We start from the raw sequence: 24,029 nt of genomic DNA on the forward strand, positions 1-24,029 counted from the left end.
CTTAAGCCCAGACTTGTAAATAACGCGTTACAAGTAATGGATTACTTCTAATCGATTGCATTTTAGTGTAATTTTGTAACGCTTCATTTACTTACTTTAAGGAGTAACGATCCCTGTAATTGAATTACTTTTTGGTGTAATCGATTGCGAAATTACGCATTACAACTTTTCCTAATTCCTTCGTTTGTTGTTGTTTTTTTCTTTTTCTTTTGGGGAGGGGGGTTAGATATGCTGGAGTCAGTCAGCTCTGGGCAACGGTCTCTTTCTTTTCTTTTTTTTTCGAAACTACTAGGCACGGGATTTTGAGGATTAGTAGGCCACTTCACTATGCTTCGTTTCCTGGGTACATTTATTTTTGGGGACACCGGAGACTACGTCCGGGTATGAAAAATGACCTTATCCGGCCTCTTGTGAGTAATGTATTTAAACAGCGCTCTTTTTATTTTGTTTTTATTTTTTTCTGAAGAGGGAGGTGTTGGTGTCACTCAGTCAGCTCTAAGCAAAAACAGTCAAGGCTTTCTTTTTTCCTTGGGAAGAACTGAGCGCGAGACCCCATGGATTATGTTACCGTAATAAAAAAAATGTTGAATAAAAATTAACGTGGGAAGTAATCGATTACTTTAGAGTAATTTTTCTATTACTTTTTTGAGGTTGTAATTGTAATCGTAATCGGTTTCTTTTTATGGTGAAGTAATTGTAAATGTAATCGGTTACTTTTTTCAGCAACGTGTACAAGTCTGCTTAATTCGCATCTAAAAATGCTAATCAAGCAAATACGTGCTTCGGACAGAACTTGTCTATGCCTAACAACAAGAGTAAGTCAGGATTGTGTTTTTATTTCTTTCATTTGAAAGATTTATGTTTTATTGTTAATAATTCAAATAATTATGACCCAGCGGAACGAGTCCAGGTGTGTCTGGCATATTGTGGAGAAACTATATTGCCTCCGTGTAAGATATTTTAGTTCTACATGGCCCGTTCCTACCATTGCCGTTGGAGACGGCACAGCCTGTCGCTACCTATCACGATAACAACCAGCGCCGTGACAATTCAGTTTTGGCGATGATTATTTGATTTCCTCGGAGCGTGGTGTCGGCTACGGTGTAAGCAAGTAAACACCATCCCACACACCGGAAAGATTTGACACGACACACTCGACTAAATCCCAACCGGTCAATTCAAACACGGCGCGGTCTGCTTCAGTCGTCTTTATAAGAAGTATCCAGGTAAGAATTAAACAAAAAACACAAAAACATATAGTATTTTTGGCTGGAAATGACGCGGCATCTTATTGCTTGACAAAAAAAACCTTTTTGTATATTTCGATTGCTAAGAGAAAAAAAGGAATAATTTGACGTCACTCAATTTTCACCTACATTATTATTTTCTCGAGTCATTGGCGGTAACGTTCCTGCCGGAGTCGCTTTGCATTTCTAAAACTTGCACGATGTAAAGCGACTTTATAAAATTGCACTTCGCGTGATTTATAGATCATAATTTAAAGTGAGTCTGTCACTATAGTCAGTTGCAGGTTAAGAAAGGTTTCAGAAGGAATGACGACTGGGGCGGAAGAATCAGACGGAACGCTGAAGAGAGGAGGAGATTTTGTCCTCTCCTATCCAGCATTCCATCTGCTTCCGCCCCCCCACCCTTCAATTACATCCGAAACTTTCCTTAACCTGTATCTGACTATAGTGCAGATGCGGTACTCTGTTTTGAAAAATTATATACGGAAAACAGAAGAAAGTACACAAAACAAAAACCAACAACACATGTAAGCAGAGATTAACGTGCGCATTCTATCAGTAGCAGGTTGTTTCTGAAAACGAGGCCACACAATGTGACAAAAGTAAATAATGAGGCGCTAGAAACATCGTTCAGTGGAGTCGTGACGAAATTGAGCCTCCATTCCCGTGCTGGGCAAGAGCGCTAGTAAATAATCCAGAGGGGGGGGGGGGAAATTTCTTTCCATTTTACTTTCGCTTTGTTTTTATTGAATCTAGATAAATTCAGATTATACGATATAAAATTCGCAAGTTCTAAAATTTCGTCCATTTTCGTTCCGTGTCACTTTCAAGTGCACAGCGCTAGCGCCACAACTTGCCGATCTATTCAATAATCTTATTCTCACTTTGATAACAAATTACATAAGTTGTTTTTCCTGTCACCTTGAAGTGCACAGCGCCTGCGCGACAACTTGCTTATCTATTCGATAATAGTTATTTCCTATGCAAACTAACCGCGACCATCTATCGGTTGTATTGATACACTTCCAGCTTCCGTATTATTCAACATTCTGAAATATCGAGACTCTATATTTGTCTTGAAGTTATCTGAATAATCATTAATAATAATTTGGGGGGGGGGGGGGGGGAGAATGATGTCTGGCTAAATTTTGAAAAACCCTTATAAGTGAACCAAAAGAGTGTTAAGGCGATTGCCATGCAGTGACATCAACTTGTGGCCTCACTACTAAAGACTACTAAAGAAAGAGTTACACGAGTTGAGTTACGCTGGTTTACGAGCATCTTCATTATTTTTTTAATTAAAATTGCTCCTCCGTTGGAACGTATTTTTAAATACATTTTCGAAGCAATGTTACCTCTCTGGTACGCGAAGAACTTTTATATACGCCGTAGTTCTCAATTTACTTATAATTTGTTGCAGCATCTTTTTGTGTAATCTTTAAATAAAATTTTTGTGTTGTTTAAACTCTGGTATTCGGAAGGAAACTTTAAGATATCTTAGAAGAAACAGAAGAAGGGTGACATACAAGGGTCTCAAAGTCAGCTAAGGAATCGTTTTCGTACAACGCTTTCATACCCTTCTCCCGAAGTCGTCCACAACGTGAAACGAACGGACACACACACACAAACACACACACACACACACACACACAACAAAAGCTTTGTTTTCAAAGTGATTCAATGCACTGTCGGTTCGTTCCAAAATCATGTGTTCGGACCAAACTGATTTAGAATTGAGCCATTTCAAAACAAAGTGTTTGTGTGCGTTTTTCTGACGTTGTGGAAGTCCTTGGGAGAAAGGTATAAAAAAGTTGTATGATATAAATTTTGTTAGTTGAGTTTGATACGCTTGTGTATCACATTTCTTCTGTTTCTTTACGATATTTTCAAGTTTCCTTCCTAGTCCTAGGGTTTAAACACCATGATTAATGCACACCAGCTTGACTGCACCTTAACCATGTTTTAGAGCTCAGCTCTTAGGCGCTCGTCGGCGTAACCGCGCGCGTTGCATTATGGGATGTCACAGACCTATACGCCAATTCAATGCCATGCTAAATTTAGCGAAGGAACTGAGTTGGTGTATAGATCTGTGAAGTCCCATAATTCAACACTGCGCATTCAGCTTCCACGCTAAATGTAGCGGTAGAACTGACACGTCACATGACCTAAACACCCATCCAGTTTTTTACGAAATTTAGGGGAAACTGTGGGAGGAGGGGAGGGTATGGAGGAGGAGAAGGGTCCTCCGTACCCTCCGCTCCTCCGCCTAATTATAAATATTACGCTAAGAGTAATTAATTGATATATATATACATATATATATATCCCGGGCACTTCACACCATCGTACGTGGTCTCCGAGGAGGATATAAACGAATATGTGCAGATGAATGAACCGTACTTAATCCAATTAATCAAAGAATCAAAGTTTTCAGGAACCCGCCGAAAGCCAAAAATCGGCGGAGCCAGGATTTGAACTCTGGGTCTCCCAATGTCCGGTCGGGTGTGCTAACCTCTACACCACTCCACCTTGGCTTTCTGGCGTTTCCTACCTGTCTTATTAATGCACAAGAAACGAAATGTATCCAATCGCAGGTGTTCTGGAAACACACGCCGCCGCGTGGAACGCGGTACGACGCTTAGTGTCACGTGGTACGTGCTCGTTTGTGCTCCAGAAATCCTCCTACTGTTTGTCTCGTCCCGTGTACATGCAGTATTCTTTGTTTGTGAGCTTTAGAGACGCGGTATCATCATCATCTGCGAGAATCAAGAGCCACGTTATTGAATATACAACACGGGCACTTCACACCATCGTACGTGGTCAATACCTGGCTCCACCGATTTCTGGCTTTCGGTGGGTTTCTGAAAACTTTGATTCTTTGATTAATTGGACTAAGTACGGTTCATTCATCTGCACATATTCGTTCATATTCGTTTATATATATATATATATATATATATATATATGTATATATATTTTTTTTTCCTCAAATTTTTTAGCACGGTATCTTGAAAAATCAAAATACGTCTTGCATTACAGAGATTTGTAAAGGTCTTTAAATTTTTCCTACTTTTATGATTGTTAAACATATTTTATTTGGCGTTCCTCAACACGCGTCTGGCAAATTATGATCGAGGGATGTAAATTTTGAAGCTGATGACGCCTTTCATAAAACGCGCTTGTCTATATTGTCTAGAAATAATCAAAATCATTAAAAAGTGTCCTCTTTCCCGTTAATTGTCATCCTTGCCAAAATAGTACAATATGCATATAAACTTACATTTGCGTCTGTCCGTTTTTTTTTTAATGCAAATAATTTTAATGTGAAATAAAACGTGAGGCGTTAAGGTCAGCACTATATCAAAAATAAATAAACTCCATAAGAGAAAATTAAAGACGATTTGAGAAAGTGTTTTACGAATTGCAGACTATTCCTTCAGACCTAGCCATATGTACGTGTTTAAGAACCACTTTCGATAAGTTATTCAGGCGTTAAAGGGGCTTCAGGGATATTTACGGCGAACTTTCAGAAGGTGGGTCATGTATGGTGTATAGATATTTATACTTATTAAACAAACCTTTCAGCTGCATGCGTGTTCGTTTGCTTAAATAACAATTAAGCTTTAGTAGCAAGGGACTTTCACAGAAAATTACGGCTAGGAGGGATTTATGAAGCTCGGATTAAGGAGGGTCATATTTCGCGAGCCGGGAGTCAAGCTTCCAGCTTTAAAACTCGCTTCTGGTGGGAAAACATAATGCAGCCTTCTTACGCCTCGAGGTGGAGGTCGGGTTCCCAACAATGGGCCGAAGGGGCTCTACTCCCATACAAAGGTGGCGCTGCTAAAAACGGCGGAACAATTAGCGAACCCTTAGTGGAAAGTCCACGCTCTTTCGAGTGAAAATGACGAAAGGCGTGCGAAGGAATCATCACACATACGCAAACACGCGAAGAAATGAAAAGCTAAGAAACGAGGTAATATATAGTTCAATATAAAATTTGACATTTAACTTAAAAAGGATCACAAATTAAAACAATCTGTCAACTAAATATTACGTCTCCCTCGACAACGCAAACCAAAACAGAAATAAAAATAAATCGTCAGTTCCCTAAAAGTTATGTGTGTACTTCTAATTCGGAGTTACAGGTTCAGTTGGTTTAAAATATAGTTACAGTTATCATAAGAAATGCTGGGCGTGCCGAGTCTTGGACATTCAACTACTGCTCCGCGATCAATGAGATGGCTGCGTTAGTTTACAAGAACGCCACAGGACGAATCAAGGAGCCAAAAGAGTAAGCTTAAAAATCCACACCTTGATTTTTTTAAAGATTTTCAGTGACTGCAGACACCGCAACTTCAGGAAATAAACATAAGTCCTTTGTGAGTTATTCTATGCGTGTAAGAGCGAAAGGGGCTGGTGTCGTTAGCTTGGAAAGTAAGATACAAATCCTTTCTACTTTTGTCGGGATCATTAATATATCAGTTAAAATGTAAGAGACTAATGTGCTGCCTCGGAAACCACAATGCTTGATGGGCATCATAGATAACAAACTATCACCAATGCTTACACACTGAGGCCGTCACTTTAGAGTTTTTCGCGAATTGTGGTTCGAACCGAATAGCAACGCGTCGTCCATAGTCTTCGCAGTGCTAGGGTGACCACATGACAACGGGTCTCTTGGCCACTGTTGAAACAATAGATGACGCTGCGCTATTCGATTCTACGCAGTATTCGCAAAGCCCTACTCGTCATGCCAGGTGCTCGTGTCGGCACTTGATTAAAGTGCTTTTTTTATCTTAGGGGATATTCTCCGTTTTATTTCAAGTCTGATCGCAGCCGGCGCAACGACTGGACGGAGCCAATCAAGCCGCATTCCAAAAGTGCATTGTCAGGGAGCTCCCTGTCCTTGTGAGTTTCGGTATATCCTATAAACTAAAGAAGCATATCATAAATGCACCGCGCTGCTGCTATTTTTTTGTGCTTTATTGATTTAGCCGACGATAGCGAGCCCACAAAAAGAACGGCGCCGTGTCGATGCACTTACGGTGGTGCTTTATTGGCCCTATTGGATTCCATGGTCGGCGATGTTCGGACTTGATCTTGCCGATCGAACCAGATGAATACACATACAACCTGTAGTGCCCTGACGCTTCGATTCCACTTTGAACACTCCGCAAAAATCGGTTTCTCAACGTATCAAGCTCGGATTTATTACAGAGATTGCGGGTTGGTGGTGCATGCAGGAAGTCAAACTATCAATGAATAAACTTACCTCGTTTAAGAAAGAAAAAGGATAACCCCTTTAGGGTAATCTACGGCGCCATTTCCCGGGCGACGCAGACGGTGTTCGTTGACTTGGACACGCTGCCGAGAGATGGCGTATGCATCGAAACTTTTCGCTAGGTTGTCTGCTGTCGAACCCCGAATCCGCGCGACCCGCGCGCCTTCGATGTGCACGCCATCTCCCGGCAGCGTCTCCAAGTAAACGAGGACCATCTCCGTCGTCCCGAAAATGGCGCTGTAGAATGCCCGAAACACGTCGTGTTTTTTTTTCTTTTCTTTCTCTCTTTTTTTTTTTTTTTTTGAGCGAGCTAAGTTTATTTCGACGACGTCATTCTTGTCCAGCTCGCTTGCCCCTTTGCATTTAATTGCATTATAATTATAAGTTTATTCGTTGATATTTTACCTCCTTGCGTGCACTACCCATACATGGGTAAATTACATTCAAAAGGTAATTTAACTAAAAAATAGAATTACTTTGGCTCAAAAGTAGTTTAACTACAATTACAATTACTACTTCGTGAAAAGTAATTTATTACAATTACAAATTGCTTTAAAAAAGTAATGCAATTACTTTACAATTACTTATTTCTGAGATCGACCTGACTTGGACCATGTAACTTTAAACAAGTTGTATAGAATACGACTTATTTGCTCATTCCTTGTCCCAATGTTTGAGGAGGCTTAAGCATCGCTGCATAAATGCCACGTATTCTACTTTGATCTAGATGAGCATCGTACCGGCGTGCGGTCGTGTATCACTATTACGTGATGCACGTTAAAGACCCCAGGCTAGCGGCTGTACCGCAATGGCTAAATTTCTCATCTACAGCTGGGAGACTCGTCGCCCCTGTGAGGCAGACCACGTTCTAGGCTGTATAAACACACACACAACCCAATTAATATTATTATATTATACTTTCCTTTTGTGAATTTTGTAAAATGCATGATAGAATTTGAGAGTTTGAGGCAATGAAGTACTACATTCTTATATTTTTGTTATAACTAATAATAAATTAGTTCCAATGCTGGAAGTCGCCAGATCGCTAAAGCGAAAATTGGGATGACAGTTTTCTTAGCCCGGCAAATAAAAATGCGACAATTAGTTATATATCGATATTCGACAAGTGTTGATATAAAACTAAAATCCACACGCGCTAATACAACCACATTCACATACAAACAGCATGGTATTGTAAATTTTTTACATTGAGTTGAAATTATGATGGCTCAGAAATATATAAGAACGGAATTGAGGCTCCCGAATCATTGGTGACAATATTCACAGGTGCGAGGTCAGTTTCCAAACGCTCATGCAAAAAATATACGAATTAAAATAAGCAGGAAATATAGTTGAAAATAATACAAATACAAATGTGCGACAGTACTGAAAGGCGTAAAAACCTGGCAAAAAATACTTCATAGACAATTAAGGTTCCCCAGATCAACTAAAAGCTGAAGCTCAATTTTTTTTCTTTCAATATTTTTGCATGTTTACGCTATTGTTTTCTGATCGCAAGCAGACAGCGCATCACGGCTCCGTTGTGGCAGGCTTTAAAGAGGATTACCTCTCAGCCCGCAGTGTTAGCAACAAAACAACAAAGAATGCGACGCTATTTATGTTGCCCCTGTGTGTGAGTGCGTGTCTTTGTGGGAGTGTCTCACCGAGAGCGAGGCCGCTTTTGCGAGCGCTGAGGCTGTCAGAGAGGTTCTGTCGGCGGCGCAATGTTTTGCAAAAGTAATTGTAATTGTGCCTTAAATTTTGCAATTACTGACGCTAGAAAGTAATTAAGTTAAAATAACAATTCCGTTTGGATAAACGTAATTAATTACAATTACAAATTATTAAAAAAGTAATAAAATTACAGCAATTCAGTAACTGTAATTGAATTACTACCCATGTATGGCACTACCTAGCCGCACCTCTGTAGTAAATCTCAGCTCGATAGGTTAAGCACCCGATGTTCGCGGACCGCCCGAAGCGGGATAGAAGCGTTAGCGTACATGCTGTAGAGCAGGCCTCTCAAACGCGCGGCCCGAGGCCCGCGACTTTCTGGGACGTGTCTCGCAAGTGTCTTGTGGCTGTGAACGCCCATTCCTATTCTTTGAGCGCTTCATGTGTCATCGAAAATGACCTCTTGTTCATTCATTTTCACTGGAAACGTAGCTCTTATGACATTTTAAGATATTTGGCACTAATCCATTGTCTATCAGATTGAGGATTGGTTAGCTTAGGGGATTGCCCGTTAATACAGAAGTATTTTCATAAAATTCTACTATAATCATTGCCAGGAAAGCGAAACATAGCGTACAAAAAATAATTCCTTTCGACAGATATTGAACTCGGATAGTTTCCGTGTGAATTAAGTGACATGGTAACCATTATGTGCGTGCTTTCTAGTTGCATTGAAACATTTCAGCGCGTTGGCTGGATGGTGGTATTTTAAGTCCTGTGATCCCAGTATACTTCGTTTCAGCTTCGGTCCGAGCGCGTCCGATGTTATGAGCCGAATGGCCAATCAAACAGCGAAAGAGACTCAACGTCATGGCGTGATCTCTGCAGTTAATAGGACCAGCCGGTATTCGCCGTCTCTCTGTGCGTGCTCCTCCGCCGGCTAGTGCCATCAAGTGCAGATAGCACGCCATGATGTTGCGCTTTTTGAGCTGTTTAATTGGCCCTTTGGCTCATAACATCGACCGCGCTCGGACTGAAGCTGAAACGAAGTATAGGTACAGACCCGAAGTGATTGTAGGAATAAATCAAAGCTAAAAACGGCACTGCCAAAGCGGCAATTTTACAAAGAGTGAATTGCACGAGATCTCTTCTTTATGACATGCCTGGGTGTCGCTGAAAAACCCGGCTACTTTGCAACGTGGACCACCATTGCTGATTTTTATGCTTGTCCTGATATATATTACGCCCCCTCTTCCCCCCTTCCCCTCTGTCCTATTTCAGCATTGCACATTTCCTGGGCGGGCCATCTGGCGCCTTAACTCAAATCAGTTTGAGTCTTGAGACCCTTGCTCTAGAGAAGGGCAAGGGAGTTGAGAAAAATAGAGACCGCGAGATTCTAAGAAATGCCTGCGCGTCTACTTACCCGGAAAGCACTCGAACAGCCAATCTTACGATCTACGAAAACAGCTCAGCGAATGATCAGGTGGAACATCTGTTTATACCTTAATATTAAGTCTGCGCTGTAGCATTACGCAATTCAAGCATTACGCTTCGCTTTGCGTAATGCCAGAGCGCAGACTTCAATTTTAGGTCCTAAACGTATGTTCCGCCTCATCATTCACTGAGCTAATTTCCTAGAACGCAATGATTGGCTCTTTGAGTGTTTTTTGGGTAAGTAGACGCGCAGGGCATTTCTTAGAGTATAGCAACTATAATAGTTTTGTGGGACAAAAGAACAGACCAATTTCAGCACTCTGTCGTGTTTTCATGAATGTCACTGCTCTTGGTTTACTGGGGGAGAGTGAAGGGAGGAAGGGGAGAGGGAGGGGCGGACTTGAGACTTAGGTAAACACACCTGAATGATTCACGTGCTACCCTTTATCCGGCAGCCCGAATCGCATACCCGATAAGTACCTGAAAATCAGGGAACCGGCTAAAAGCTAGCGCGTGAATCAGGTAGGTGCATTTACCTAAGCCTCAAACCCCCCTCTCGCTCCTCTTCCTCTCTCCCCCGCCGTAAACCACGCGACCTGATGTCCATGAAAATGTGCCAATAAGAGTGCCAAACTGGGCGTGTTGAGTTACTCCGCAAGCTTTTTCGAACAGACACCCCGCCTGCCCCCGGTTTCCTTGGGGGTTTCGGTGAATTTCACTGCGCCCTTCACGTGTTCAAATCGCGCAGTTTTTTTTTTTTTTTTTTAACTTTGCCATTTATTTGACGTTTCTTGTCAGGTGGAGGGACTGACACTTTCTGCTGCAGTAGGCGTACTCAAATGTTTTGATAATATGCTTCAGCGCTCTCAGGGTATCTGGGTCTTTTATCAACTCATTACAAAAGAAAAATAACTGAAAGCAAGAAAAGTAAAAAAAGACAGACAAAACATTGAAAATGTTTCTTATAGTTAATTTTGGGTTCCAGGAGAGCGTGCTGCTTTAAATAAAATGTAACCTAAATTAAATTATATTAAAATATATACAACACATACACTAGTCAAGAAGCCTAGAACATCTAGAAGCATTGCTTCATCTCACACGTTGTTCCCAACTTTGACGTGCATTCTGCTTCCACGTTGTGCCCTTGGAATGCTATCTCCTCTACGTAGCCATAGTGACGAAGTAGTCCAAAAAGTCTTGCGTTATGTATAACTGGCGACGTCACCACATTTAGATGAACTACAATAAATAAAACAGCGCAATTAGAACGCACAGAAGGTGAGACATACACAAGGACAGCGCTTTTTGTTGACAGATACGCAAACACAACGGACTGAATAAATAAATAACATAAAAAGAGACGTTCTGATAATTACATTTTGTTATTTTAATTAAAGTTTTGGCTGGAGGTGTGAAAGTTTGCTCTCATTTCCACTTTAGAAAAATCCGTGAGACGCATATTTTCTAGTTGGAGTAGCCTTTGAAGGTGTGCAATGAAAGCGCATAAACAAATTCAGCCAGTACCGCTGCAAATGTAGAAACAACTAAAAAATCAAGCGAACTAAGTGAATAAGAACAAAGGCCCGGGTCAACATCATCTGTAGCATTACATGAGGGGGGTTGAAGTACCAAACAGGCTAGCATAAAAAAATTATGCTCCATGCGAACAAAGGAAATGATGGGGAAAGGTGTTAAGATAAAGCGTTCGTAATTCGCATGAAACAAGGATGAGGGCGCAAGAAAAAAACGTAAATTAATCTGAGAGTGCGAGCACAACGCAAAGTAATGCGGACTTAATTAAGTGCAATACCATACTTCTCGAGTGTTACTCAGAAGGACACACGACCAAAAACACAATTACGATCTTGGAACACAATGTTTGCGCTAGGACACGATTTAATACTTTTGTCCCTACCAGCCACAATAATTCCTCCTCGTTCCCCAAACATCACTATCATTCCTGCACTGCCATTTTGGTCTGTCTTGCTTTTTTTTCATCTGTATCAACTTTGGAAGCACACTTAAAGAAACGCAACAATCTCCGGAAGTGCCTTAAACTTCAAAAAAACCAAAAAAAGAAAAGAAAAAAATACTCGAAACCCGGTGCGCGAGTTTTTTTTCTCCTGAGTTATTGAAGAACAGCGGGCGTTTGAAATACATGTTTATACGGTAAAGGGGTCTTGCTTACATTTTTGGAATCCTTCAGTGTGTGGCCACGCCTCGCGTCTTTCTAAATATTAATTTTCTAGAAAAAACAAGCAAAAAAAAAGAAAAAACTGACGTGCCAATTTCCTAAAGTGAATAAACAAAAGATTTCGGCTTTTACCGAAGAACATTCTCTTCACTGTGACTGCTTCCAAACAAAGCGGGGTCTTTTTTCTGCTATTTCGTTTTGCAGGAAAAGCTCTGTTTCAGGAACTGAAGCTAAATTTTAGCATTTCTATGTTTCTTCCTTATTAAGTTGCGTTTCGACAGCTGAGGTTTATATTGTAAATATTTTGGGAGGCAGGTCATTTAAGAACAATCACACACACACAAAAAATTCTTCTGTGAAAACAACCTATTAAGGCTGAGGTCCCACGACGGCCATATTGAAAAAGCTTAAAATGTGACCCCTAGATGGCAACACCGATCCGTCTGGCCGAGAAACTGTAGTGTGACTCGTGGCACCGATGTTCCGGCTATACTTTGTTTCAGCTGAAGCCGAGACGCGGCCGATGCTACAAGCGCGAGTTCCAGGCTTTCAGCGTCCCTGCCAAGCACGCGTGCTCGTGTAGTGCAAGCTCCGTTCAGAGCCACATGCTCGTGCTTGTAGCATCGGCTGCGTCTAGACTTAAGCAGAAAAAATTATTTTCCCCTGTGCATGTTGTGCCTTCACCTCGTGCTCTCGCTCGCTCAACGCAGTGCCAGCGCTGTTTAGTTTGCCCGGCTGCTAAGCAAAACAAGCTAGCCTAGCCAGCTCATCTATTAGAGGACACCGAGCTGGGTGACATTTATTCTCTGATATGGCCTTCTGATCCGTGGTGCACCAATTTCTACATGTTTTTGTGCAAAACATCACCAAGTGAGAAAAGGGCATATCGGCTTGACTTGTTAATTTTTCGTAACTAAAAAAATAAAGTTACTAGGCTGAAACGTTTAGCATGCCCCCTCTTTCAAGACACAGGTTGATAAGGACATCTCCCAGAAAGGTAGTTATGCTCGGCGATTGACTTAACTGATCAATACGATAACAATTGTAAAGCGACTGGATGTTACAGAATACTGCATCAATTTAAAAAAAGTTGGAACTCAAACTAACTGGGGATAGTAAAACATATTATAAGACAAAACTCAGACTGGAGAAAAAAGTGAAGGACCTTGTCTGTTGTACCTTTGACTAAAACCCCGAGACTAGGACGAGAAGGGACGTACAAACACAGTCTCAAACACAGCTGAACTTTATTCGACAACGAAAGGGCTTATATCGGCATCAAATTATACACAAAACACTAGAGACGAGAGAGAAAGAAAGAAATGGGGATTCCCATGCCACATGCAGTACAACAAAGCAACCGGTATAATAGAGATGAAAAGCAGTGACCATCTTTATACAATGAAAACAAATAAAATTTATTTTTTCAGATTGTTCACACCGGATTGCACAAAAAAAAAGAACACCAAAAAGAAAGACGTTTTAAGGATTCCTCAAAACGTGCACTTTTCTGCTGAAAGCCGGAACACTAGAAAAGGAAGAACGCAACGAACAAAACGACGAGGAATCCAACACAAAGCAAACTGATCTTGATATATCTTAAAATTGGACAACAGCAACCGAAACCTCCTAGGCCGCAATGAAACACTTGACCTCACGTGCCAAGGCATCAAATTTGTAGGAACCTTTTATGGTCTGTATCCAAAGTGAGTGATGGCTTATTTACCGCATTCCCATGGTTCGCGATTGGTTCACGGGCTTCCGACATCCAAAATACTCGGGGTCTTCTGAAGACAGGACGTCACCAGTTTTTGCCAAGTGCCGTTCCCATTTACCACAACTCGAATAAGAAAATCCACCTTATGGCCTTTCAAGAAAAACTTGATTCCAAAGGTGTCTCTTAAGGTTAAGTTTATGTTGGAAACCAAGGACGGAAATTCACTGCCCTTCATTATACTAACAATCTCCCGCTTGATTTATCTAAGGTTTCCATCGAACTGCCTAATTGACCCCTCTATGGCCATGTCTGGTTCTTTTGTGAGCTCATTCACTGGTAATGCGACAAATTGTCCAAATTTCTCAGTTTCGAGACGCATGATTTCTTTTTCTTTTTAACTTTTGTTTCACGGAAGTAACTTTTCCGAAATACCTACGGTCAGTCCGGAAGACGAATTAACCAGGGAAGACATCATTTTCATCGATGTTAAATCCAATGCAGTTTTTTTTTTCAGTAGGATTCGGCAAAACATTTGACAAGCTCTGGGTGGCTGAAACGATATCAATTTTAGAACGGTTTCCCGTTTTCGCTAAACTTAGTACCGTTAGCCAGGCACACTTGAGTTTGCTGCGTCAGCTCAAGGGCGAATGGATTGATGGCAAACTCACACACTTTTGATGCAACTGAGGAGAGAACCGGTTTTCAAACAGACTTAGGAAGTATGTTCCCACGTAAGGTACAGACGTAACATTGAAGTCCTTTTTTCTAGAAAATTCTATTACGTGAAGAGAGGGGAACAGTCAAACGTCTCACAAATGAGTGCAGTCAACAGATTTTCGCTGAGATGGTTGTGTCGTCCTTCGTTTTGTTTTTCCCTGTCTCGAGATTTTGTTCAATAAATTTGTTTCGCAGGAAGGAGCTGCATACTCGTTGAACTATAGTTCCTAGATAAAAGCTGTGCCTACTGTCAATTGTAATTTTTGAGGTGCAGCCTAAGTTAATCAGTTTGAGAAGAACGTTCCAACATCTCCGATAGCTGATACTTCGCAGCGCCTTTGTGTATGCGTACAATATTGCTATCAAAGCGTAAAACGTATCCGGGAGTTTTCTTAATTCAAGCACAGTTTATTGTCAAGATCTTAACTTTGACAAAAATATATAATTTTTGAGTTTACTCTTGAAATTAAAGATAACACAAACGGCAAGATAGGCTTTTTTGTGTTCTTTTTTTTTTTTGCCATTAAGCGGCCGAGGCCATAGATAAAGTTTCTCCCACCGGTTGAAAATGACAAGTTTGACCGCTCGCTTTTTTTTTTTTCACTTCTCAAGCTATGCATTTAAACTCCTCTCTGACATTATGAAAATAAATTTCGCAAAGTTAAAATAAATAAAAAATATTGTATTTTAAAACAATAAAATAAAATGTCGAACAATCTCCCGTTGGTCATATTCCGCAATTTTAATTACCTTGATATCACAAGAATTCTCTAATTATTTGCTATTTATTATTTAATAAAAGTTCAATATTATTTGTACAAAGGAAAATGACTTATCTACCTTTTCTTTATATACCAAGGTATTATCGCGATCTATCATGAAATGTAAATAAAATATAGTATTTTGTGTATATAACCGGAAATAAAGCTTGAATCTTTTGAAATGTGCGTTGAAAAACGGCACGCTTCTTTGCGGATTAACACAACTTTTTTACTTCTAATTGCACACCATTACAGGTATTTTAGGCGCAATGTTTCGGCATTTTTTGGTAATAATTTATATGAATGCAAAAGTATTGTCTAAAATATCACCTCTGCGAGAACTCTGTCACAACGCTCTAGTGACAAGTATCAAATTTAAATTGCAGTCCCACAAAAAATATATCTTTATTTAAATTTTCTGATATAACAACCATTCGCTGCTACAGTGAACCACGAAGAAAATAAAATGGGTGTCTATTAAGGAAATACGTTTAAAGTTTGTTAGGTTTTTGAAACATTTTTCTCAGTCAGAAATAGAGCGTGCAATCCCCAGATATTTATCTATTTTCACAGCAAAAACCAACTACGCATCGCCGAACGTTCGTTCTCCGCCTAAATGTAGTGCTAGCGCTCTCAACGAGATGCCAAATTTTCACCACTAACCGTCACATTTTTTACAAGTTAGAAGTAATTATTTAAAAAATTTGAATGAAATGTGACCTATTTTTGCGCGTTTTCGGTAACTAGCGCTATAAACATCTTACGGCGCGAGTTATCGAATACGAGCGAAAATCGGTCTCATTTCCCAATTTAAACATATCCCATCGGGAGCTCTGTCAGAGTCTCTCCATTAAAATTTAATATAATCCAGAAGTGTCGAATAAATAAACGGTTACTGCTAAAACTTTGGTATCTGGTTCGCACCGCTAGCGCTACATTTGAGCGAAAATGAGCATTCGGCAATGCAAAGTTTATTATTCCGGTTATACAAAAAAGGACAACCCTGCCAATCTTTTGCGAGGACAGCCGGTATTTAGCGGATATTATTTTGCAGATATAATATTGAATTTAAAGCAACTGAAAGAAACAGTAACTAAATAATTTGATTGCCTTGGTTAAACATGGTACACAATATTAGCGCAAAGGACGAACACAGGAACAAGGAGTAGACGGGACAGAGCGCTGTGTGATGTCAAGTTCTTTTTGTGATATCTTTTGTGGTATCAAGTTTCTTAAAATACATTATGTGGGTCACCTAATTAAGAACTTTTTAAACTTTACCAAAATTCATCAAAGGAGGGAAGTTCGACTTTTCTTTTAGTCAAAATTATTCTAAAATGCTAGCTTTTAAAATTGTTCTTAATGCTGATTGTTTGTAATGCTGAGTCAGGTCCAAGAAGCCCCTGCTGATTTCGACCTGACTCGATACAAAATGGAGATCGTTGCATTTGTGAATGAATTATAATTATTAGTAGTAGTAGTAGTATAGTAGTAGTAACAGTAGTCATTGATAGTAGTAGTAGTAGTAGCAGTAGTGGCACTAGTGGTTGTAGTAGTAGTAGTAATAGTAGTAGTAGTAGTAGTAGTAGTAGTAGTAGTAGTAGTAGTAGTAGTAGTAGTAGCAGTAGTAGTAGTAGTAGTAGTAGTAGTCATTGATATAATGAAAGAGCCCCATTTTACTATGTTCCAGCATGATTTAATAAACGCCCGCCAAGTGGTATGAATGCCACAACAATGTATAAACTGAGGAAAGCACTGAGAAACATTAAGGTGTAACCCCCCCCCTCCCCCTCCTCCCCCGTCCCCCGGTGTTAACTTTGGTTTTGGTCTTGGTTTCGTTTCGTTTTGTATATGCAATCAATTTGTGTCTGTGTGTTTCGTTTGCTGACTGCCACACGCTGCCAGTCTAGCCAGAGCAGGCTTTGGCAGGTCTGTTCTTATATCAAAACGAGCTGTTGGGCTAGTTGGTTTTGCATATTTGCAGTGTAGCGCAAGGACAAAACAGGAAGGAGACAGAGATAGGAAAGAAGGCTACTCACAATTAGATATTTACTGTATGTATCGTGAAAGAGGTAAACGAAGTGACAAAAGCGATGCAACTCAGAAAAAGAAGAAAATGTACAAAATGCAATGCACACTAAAGGTCGTGAAAGAGGTGAACGAAGAGACAAATGCGATGAAACTCGGAAAAAAGAAGACACTTCGATCTACACTGGTGATCGATTTAAATTACCCCTCCAAAAAAGAAGAAAAAGATGACTGAAAAAATATTTTCAGCGACCCGCAAATGTCTAGATATTGCTGCTCTTTTTTAGACAGTGCGACAGAGGGCGCACTTATGCACTTGGTCCCTTGAGTCATGACACTTTTAGCCACGACCTACTGTAATCATGACCTGCCGACAGAAGGGCCCCTATGGGACCAGCAGTCACCGGCGGAGTGCCTCGTTCCTCCGTTGAGGGCGCGCGGTAAATGTTTTTTCTGGGACCCACACGCACCTCACAGCCTGCCTTCGGCGCGGCCTCCCACCCCTGCCACTAGCTGATTACCGCTCTTCCTTCTATTCCGCAGAGGGTCCACCTCGCCTCAGAGTTGCGCCAGTAGCGGTACCAACCGTTTCTCAATGTTGATCTAATCGCCTCTGTCTGGCTGATTAGGGCACGAGGGGGCAGTGCCAGGAGGTAGAACCAGATTTGACTACAGCACCGAAGTGCTTTTATGTTTTCGGGCTCTGCAACTTGTACTTGAGATTGAACCGTAACGATCCACCAATGGTATGGTTTACAGCTGTGGCGACAGGTCCGGTTCTATCGGTCCTGTCTCAGCGTCCTTGCCGGTTATGGCAACCCCCATCTTGGTCATAGCCCACGGTATAGGCCTTCCTTGACCAACGCAAGCCAGATGACGGAGTTCTTTTGGAAGACCTACGTCCCTCATCTGAAAAGTCTCCGTGCACCCAGGACACTGCGGAAAGGTGAGTATGTCTCTTTACTAGTGGATGTAGCTCTCCCGGAAGGCATACGTTCAGTCCTCGAGCATGGCCTGGATTTTTGCACAAAACCTACACAGCGAGGTGCAAAAAATGGCGACAAACTTCCAAGACATTGATGCCATGGGCCAACAAGATGTCAGGTTTATGTGTATTGAGGACTGTAAGGACGTACTACTGAAAACAAGATCCACAAACACTAGGAGCTTTAATGTTTCCCACATTGTTGATTTTTTCGACAGAATGATTTATATCCACTCATATCGAACATGGAATGAGGACTTGTCGCGTCATTCAAAAATGTATACCATGAAAAGGCTCACAAGGCTGTTGATAAGAATTTCAACTGCTTGAAGGGGTAAAAGGCCGAAAAGATGAAGGCGAAGGCTCTCCAGTTATGACATAGGAGGGACTTAGATCAGTTGAGGGAGCAGATTAGAGCTACCAAAAACGACCAATTGCAAATGTTTTTCACTGCAAAAATGCACAAGGAGGGTTTCCCTTTTTGCGTAATAGTTACAGAAAAGAGATCGTGGCAGGAAGCTTTGTTTCGATTTGTTTTACGTAACCTGAGCATCCTTAAATTGAATGACCTTTTTTAATTAACAATCCAGATGCAGTAATTGAATATCTAACACAAGATGCGATGACAGTAAAGTTCGGGCTTTTTATACACGTGGATAACCTATTCCACTCTGTACCAGATAAGGCTCTGTTTAAGGCGGTAGGCTCTTGCATTGAGGTTACTGGGAACGTGGCCGTCCAAAACCAATGTGGTGTGCCAGTAGAGTTCTTCCTGGACCTCCTGAAATTTTACCTTACATCCACCGTCGTCATGTTCAACAAGCACTCCTAGATACGAAAGCAAGGAATATGCAAAGGATCCTGTGTTGCTCCAGTACTATGTGACAGTTTCCTTTCCCAGTGTGAGCGTGAAATATCCCAGAACCTTCCCAACAATCTGGTGTAACGTGTCTTTATATATGTGAATGACTACATCGTACTCTTGCACGAAAGACCTGCCCAACTTCAGTCAGTGACAGTCGAAACCATTCAGTCTAATTTTTGTAAACGGGCCAAGAGATCGAAATTTACACATGAACCACCAACCGACAGTTAGCTTCAGTTCATAGACCTCCAACGTTTTATTGAACATAACCATACGTGTTTGACATACTCACCACGGTCTAAGAAACGACTGCTTAAATGTAATTCGGCCCTTCAAAAATCATAAAACGAGGAATTGTGCAGAGCTGCCTCAAAGCCGCCTCGCAAAAGTCCTGCAAACATGCAGCCAAGAAGAGCTTTGAATCACAAGTTCTAAGACTACAAGAATCAGGATATCTTAATTCCTTGTTGTTTGAGGTTGCAGAAAGCTTGGCAACTCCCAATGAAAGAAGTACAAGAAGATCTGAAAGAGTAACAAAGCCAGGGATAGCTTACATTCACAAAATATCTCATACCTTGCAGCGGATAGCTTCAAGATATGACATACAAGTGGTGCTCTCAGCCCCGGATAAACTCAAGAGGCTTTTCCCAAAAATCAATAGACCTCAACAAACTCATAGTCTATGCACTCTCCATCATAAACACAGGCAGTAAATCGCGACGTCAACGTAGTCTACGAAATTCCTTGCTCCTGTGGGAGAGTGTACTTCAGAAAACAGGCCGTTGTGTAAATGTGCGACTACGAGAACATGCCTTAGCTCTTCAATCATCACCATCATGGCATCTCGCCATCCATATCAGAGACTGTGCCTGCACTCCTGTGTTCAATCAAACTGGAATCCTCACGCGCAATCACAGAAAGAGGACAAGGGACATCTATGAGGCTAAAACTATCATGGCTCAAGGGACCAAGTGCATGAGTGTTCTCTCTGTCGCACTATCTCGGAAAGAGCAGCAATATCTAGACATTTTTTCTTATATCTATCGGGTCGCTGAAAATATTTTTCAATCATCCTTTTCTCATTTTCTGGAGGGGTAATTTAAGTCGATCATCAATGCAGATTGCAATATGTATTCTTTTTTTTCTGAGTTTCACTGTATTTGCCACTTCGTTTACCTCGACCACAATACATGCAGTAAATGTCTAGTTGTAAGTGGCGTTGTTTCCTCTCTCTGTCAGTTCAATCCCCACTTTTTCCCGTTTCAATCTGGATGAGCATCGTACCGGTGTGCGGTCGTGTATCACTACTGCTTGGTGCACGTTGAAGGTCCCACGTTAGCGGATTTACCGCACTGGCTAAATTGCTCATCGACAGCTGAGACACCAGACGCCCACTGAGGCAGACTAGCTTCTGGCTGTATAAACATACACAAAACAATTTGCTTTTTGCTATCTCTGTCTCCTTCCTGCTTGGTTTTTGTGCTACATTGTAAATAAACTGTTTTTCTAGATACATGAACAACAATTTTTTATTATTATTATCAGTACTATTATTATAATTTTATAGAAATGAAAAATACGTTTATAAAGGCTACAGTAACTGGGATTTTCCTGATGAAGAGGATATCTCCCTCAGTGTTTTTTTCTGGGGTCAATATTACGGTGTCGGATATCCTGTTTGCCATAAAGCAGCTCAGTAATTCAATGTCGATGGGTCCTGACAATATTCCTGGTTCCACTGTTAGGGCCCACGAGGAGCTCTTTGCACCTACCCTGGCAACCGTCTTTAATACGTCAGTAAAATCTGGTGTGTTTCGAGTGTTATGAAAAACATATATCGTTGTACCTGTTTATAAATCTGAAAAAAAGTCGGGGGCCTCAATTTACCGACTTGTGTCGCTACTTTGTGTGTTTCCGAAGGTTTTTGAAGCTGTGGTGCACGAATGCTTGCTCATCCCATAACTCGCCGAGAGCAAAAATCGCTTCATCGTTCCGGCAGAAGATGGTGTCAAACGATAAGTTGAATGATGTGTGAAGAAAAACATGTGAGAAGCTTGAAGTCACCACATTCTTACACCAACAGCGTCAAAGTTTACAGCGTCATATTGCTCTCGTGATGCACTCACACGTCGCAAGTTTTCTCTAGGTAGACGAATATACGTCACCGGTGTTTTGAGGTAACGTGTCTTAGGTCAGCTACTCTCGGTAATCCCCGTACTCTGCAAGGAGCCGAGGACAACTTGTTCATTCCTTTAGATTGTCCCATCGCTCCGGCGAGCAAGAAAGATGGCTTCAAACGATGAGTTTGATTAGTTTCTTGATATTTGTGAAAAACATTGTGGATGCTTCAAGCCGCTGTATTCTCGACAAACAGCTTCAAAGTTGACAGTCCGACGGTGCTCCTATTTACACTGATGAAATAAAAGTAATCCCAATATCAGACTGTCAACCTTGTTGCGGTTGGTGCGAGAATGCGACCACTTCAAACTTCCACCCTTCTTTTTACAGACAAGATCGAATTTTTGTTCGAAGCCGAATGATATTCTCGCCAGAACGGTGGGACAATCTCCAGCTCTCGGCGACGTGATGTAGTACGGGTATTAGCAAGCATTGGTGTCTTGGCGCACGAGACTTCGAAACGCGATAACGACTGTTCATTTCTGTTTAGGAAAACTTCGTGGAAGTACACGTAATTTGTTGTTAGATGATTAGGCAGAGAAAAGTTAAACTACCCTAAAAAACTCCTGGTGTCTGCGACGTAATTGAGAAATTTCGTACGCCGGTACGTTTCTTATGCATATCGAAACGGGCAGCGGCGTGGTTAGATTCGATGATTCCTGGGTTCTGCCAGCGCAAGTTTTCCCTCCGTGTTATTCTCCTGGCGTGTTTAGGTTTGAAGCCAAATGTGCTAATTATTATGCGCTTGCCTTGTTCAGTAGTTTGAAAAACAATGACCGGGCTAGAGCAAACAGGGGCTATCTTTTACGGCCTTTGCACAAGGAGTAGTTGTTTCTTGCGGCGGCAGCTCGAAGAGGTCGCTGTAACCCTTCCGCCCCTACAGCGCTTTAATTTTTTCTGAGAAGCGCTTCCTCCTCACCAAGTTGTCCTCTTTGCTTCGGGGTTCAGCTGGAGAAGTTTGTAGAGTAATTAGACTCACCACAGGTCATGAGGGCGTCTGCCTGCAGGGACTTATGCGGAACATCTCTTTTTCTCGTCTCTGAATAAGCTTGTTTGTATTGAGGAACATTTAATTATTGTAAGCCGAAACTTATATCGATCGGTTCACTGCAGCTATTTCAAACAAGTATAATGAAACACATTTTCAATCCACTGGGCGGGGAACTGTTTTTCAGGATGGCTCAGGCTGTGTTGGGCATGGTAGTGTGGTCGCACCGCACGTGGCTAAAAACGTCCCATTGCTCCTAGGCAAAAGTGAAGGCCTCAAAGAAGACCGCTTTCTAGCACGGTCATAGAAGAACAATGCAGGGCAGCACTGAGCATCTCACTTAATTTTATTTCGCAACACTGATTACGGGGACAGTTTGTTCTGCCTACATATTCCACAAGCTCCACTATCTCACAAACTGTCAAAGGGTTTAAATAGTACATCCTAATCTTCGTCTTCCAAGTCAAGCCTTGAATAATATCTACTTTGAAAACTGACGGCAACACCAAAGAAGCATAAAGCGCTGTTTCAGCTCATTGTTTGCCTTAGTACTCTCCGTTAATGGCCCTAAGCGTTACACTGGAAATGAAGTGGGGTTTGTGACTTTCCAATATCGTCCGGAAATGTTTACTTACATATTTAGTCATAAAAAAAGAAATAAATAGGCTTGTGCTTTTGCGACGGTCTTCTTTTATAAGACGAAAAGATGGTGTTTTGTCCAAGTGTTTATTGTGCGACTACTAAGCAGCTAAAACAATGTATTATTTTAATAAAGATTTTTTTTAATAGTCACCCCACTCCATGGCTTTGAGCTGATCACACTATAATGTGAATGAGCTCATGTGCTAACACACGTGACGGAACTTCTTAAAATTAAACACCAGGTATATTTCACTGAGCACTTCGTTTGCTTGATTGGCAGTGACATCTTCAGGTAGACAGTTTTGCTCGTAAGAAAATGTCAACCTCAACAGCCCCTAATCAAAATTCTCAATTCTCGTTCGTTCAAGATAAAACTAGGACCTTCTTCGATATCTTTTGATTACTTTTTTTTTTTTGCTGGGAATATTTTTGTCACCGCAGTGGTCAGACGACGTAGCCGTATTATCTTCAGATGCATCACCGCGGCGACAGCAATTACGGCACTTGAAAGCACTTCAAGTATTTGCATTAGGACTTTATATTTCGCAGGTTTCACAATAACACATTCGACGTAATATCTGCTTTGGCAAGCACTAAAATATTACATAAATTACTGTCTGCCAAAACATATCCGTCAAGCTTATTCGGGTCAAGGGTTACGAATAAACGTATTATCCCCAAATCCCTATTTTTAGGTAGTGTCAATTGGCCCGATAACTACTTCGCCATAATTTGTCACACCATCTTGTTTTTTGTTGTGTGTTTTACAAGGTAATTACTGTCGGACCGCGTGTGCTTTCTCTCCCCATCCCTTATCACTCAGCGCCGGACCCTGGTAAACATTTCGCCAAGGGCGTCCAGTCAGTTTTCACATAAGCTCGTCCCAGTCACCTCCTTCATCCATAAGATGAAGTGACAAGGCAGCGTGGGAAGGTCGGTTAAACCCTTCCGAATCATCCTAGCTTCTGGCATTCGCCCTCTTCATCACCAAACTCTTCACACTCTTCATAATTAATTTTCCTTTTCTTTATGTATCCACTTTTGTTGGGTCATTTGAGAATCTGCCAGCGATCGAAGGCAGATTGTTCCGGTACGAAGTCCGTGATGAACGAGCGTTCCGTACCCTTATCATAAGCCTCCCCCGTTTCAGGTTCAATTTGACTTAATTTCATGAATCGTCCTCGGGGGCCTGCTGACTCAAATGCCTACCAACCTCATGAAATTAAGTTTCTTTCGGGAATATTAATCAAACCAGGCACGTAGCCAGGATTTTGTTTCGGGGGGGGGGGGGGGGGAGGGGCGCCCATGACAAGATGCT

Source organism: Ixodes scapularis, unplaced genomic scaffold (assembly GCF_016920785.2).
Source record: "Ixodes scapularis isolate PalLabHiFi unplaced genomic scaffold, ASM1692078v2 PGA_scaffold7__128_contigs__length_106722199, whole genome shotgun sequence".
Classification (NCBI taxonomy): Eukaryota; Metazoa; Arthropoda; class Arachnida; order Ixodida; family Ixodidae; genus Ixodes; species Ixodes scapularis.